At 37.9% G+C, this 2459-nt stretch overlaps 1 long non-coding RNA gene across 2 annotated transcripts; it reads left to right on the forward strand.

Annotated features, from left to right (window-relative positions):
• The first annotated feature begins 609 nt into the window (after positions 1–609).
• On the forward strand, positions 610–2199 carry LOC148849419 (uncharacterized). 2 transcript variants are annotated; one of them, XR_016101353.1, is made up of 4 exons: positions 610–713; positions 887–1090; positions 1242–1594; positions 1683–2199. It is a non-coding gene; the product is annotated as an uncharacterized LOC148849419 (long non-coding RNA). The 2 variants fall into 2 exon arrangements; XR_016101352.1 differs by having other exon boundaries at positions 611–713; positions 887–1594.
• Positions 2200–2459: the final 260 nt, after the last annotated feature.

The raw sequence follows: 2459 nt of genomic DNA on the forward strand, positions 1-2459 counted from the left end.
AGTCCTCTTTCTTCTAAGGGCCCATTTGGTTAGGGGTCTAGAATTGGAATTAGAATGGGCTATTGGGATTGTAATTGTTTTGTTGGTCAGAATTAGAATCTCATTTTCAGTCCTGGTGGAATGGCATTCCCCTATTTGATGGTCATTCCTTGTCTTCCCTTGGGAATAAAATCTCCTTCCAACTGATTCTAATTACCATTCTGATCCTATGTAAACCAAACAGACTATGGAAATAAATCATTTCAATTCCAATTCTAACCATAAACCAAACAGCCCTAAGTTCTTTTCCATGAAAATAGATAGAAAATGGATAAACATTGTAAGATGATAAAAAAAATAAGAGGAAAAGGGACAACAGTAAAAACAAAACAGAAAGGGATAAGAAATGCTTTAGACTTGATTTCACCTTAATTTTAGTGTGCTGAATTGTTTAATCTATTTTTCCTTTGCCTTGATCTTCTACCACTTGTTTTATTAACATCTTATCGGTAGCCAACACAAGTTTTTCAGAGTTTATGCTCTAGTTGTACCTTGGATATCTGGTTGTTCTAGGGAAGCTTGAAACTGACTTGTTTATTCTTTTATCTTTTATCTTCATATGTACGTATCCAACTTTATTAATTCTCCAACAGATGCGGCTTATGATCTTCGATATAATCCTCGATGTGTAAGACTATCTATAGGCCACCGGGAATAACTACATGATCGATGGAGTATTAACACTTCTTTTTAATTAGGATAAATCTCTTAAATTACCTCTACTATTTATAAAATTGACTAACTCCACCTTAGTGTTTAGTTATTTGTTTTAAAATACCCTTACATCTTTTGACAATTTACCGTTTAAGTTGCAATGGTGACCATGATTTTATTATCATTGTCGCAGGCGACGGCAGCCACTATAATTTCCAAATGGCAAAAATTTGGTGAGAAGGAGGTGAAGAAGGTCGAAAGAGCATTTGCAGACGCCAAGGTGCCTAGCATCGGTATTCGACTTTTGCAGACACCAAACGAGGAGGGGGAAGATGAAACTCACCTCACACAACACTGATCAATACTTACCCATTCTCTGCAGCATATCTGAACGCCGGTCTGGATTTCCAACGCCTCGGGAAACTGGAATCTTCGGACTTTCGTGCCTGCATTCCTTTTACATATTGTCTTCATTCTCTGCTCTCAAGCAATAGGAAAAAACCTGGTTTGGTGATTTCATTAACTCATTCTTTTTTTTGATGAAACAGATTCAATTGACCAGATCCTTGGCCTTGGGGTATCTCAGTCACTGGCCAGGTAGACTCCTCGAAGATTCTTCCGCAGACCTTTCCCTCCTCTTTCGCCGGTGAAGGATATCAAGGCGTCTCTTGTGAAGCGTCTGGGCCCGCCAAAGCCCAAGGAAGGGCCAATTCCCAAGGACGGCGCGGATGTTGAGCGGCCACTAGATAAGAGCTTCGGTTACGAGAAGAATTTTGGTGCCAAGTACGAATTGGAGAAGGAGGTTGGCCGTGGCCATTTCGGGCATACGCGCTCGGCTAAGGGCAAAAAGGGAGAGGTCAAGCGTCATGTTGTGGCTGTGAAGATTATCTCCAAAGCTAAGGTTTGATCGTTTTCTCTGGATTGTATCGGACAATTTTTTTTATTCTGTTAAGCTGAGTTTGCTATCGGTATCTGCTTTTGTCTTTCAGTACATATTTGCTGTATTTTGATTAATTGGTGAATACTTTAAGTCTTTCACCCCTAGAAAGCTTACGGCGGAGCTCATTAGGACATTGAAATTACTAATTGCTGAATACTTCGAGGAGTCTGCCTGACCGGCGAAGGAGGAAAGAGAGACGAGGGATTTGTTCACTTTCTGTAATCTGAGTACAACATTGGTGGTTGGTGATGGAGCAGTTGGAGGAATTCCTTATGCAACATGAGGAGGGAGCCCGCCATCGATATGATTTTGGCTTTATTTATTCATTAGTTGGGTTTTATTTTGAAAATTTGATAAATAGTAAAGGATAAATTGGATATTTCATTTTTTTCATTGGTGTTTAACCATGTGTCAATTGTCAGAAACCTTAAGGGTATTTTAAGACAATAACTAATTAGTAAGGTGTTAGCCAATTTGACAAAGAGTAGGGGTAGTTTAAGAGATTTACCTTATTATTATTATTATTATTATTTATTTTTTATAAAATAAAATCTATTTTTGACTTATCTCTTTTAGACTTCTACTGGAATAGTTATTGGTTTAGAAAATGTCTCAACAAGTGTTTCATCCCAGTGGAGGATAATCCCAACTGTTTACAGAGATTTGTGGGTAATTCCTATTCATTGGAACAAATCAAACAGTCATAAAAGGATTTATAAATAGAATCCAAAGTAGTGAGAAGTATGCTGGAGCTGTTGAGGACATATTTTACTCTCAACATAACACTCTCTCATAATCTCTCTTCTCTTGATTATAAGCAATTGTA

Source organism: Nelumbo lutea, chromosome 6, assembly GCF_056320005.1.
Source record: "Nelumbo lutea isolate HS-2025 chromosome 6, American lotus-T2T, whole genome shotgun sequence".
Taxonomy (NCBI): domain Eukaryota; kingdom Viridiplantae; phylum Streptophyta; class Magnoliopsida; order Proteales; family Nelumbonaceae; genus Nelumbo; species Nelumbo lutea.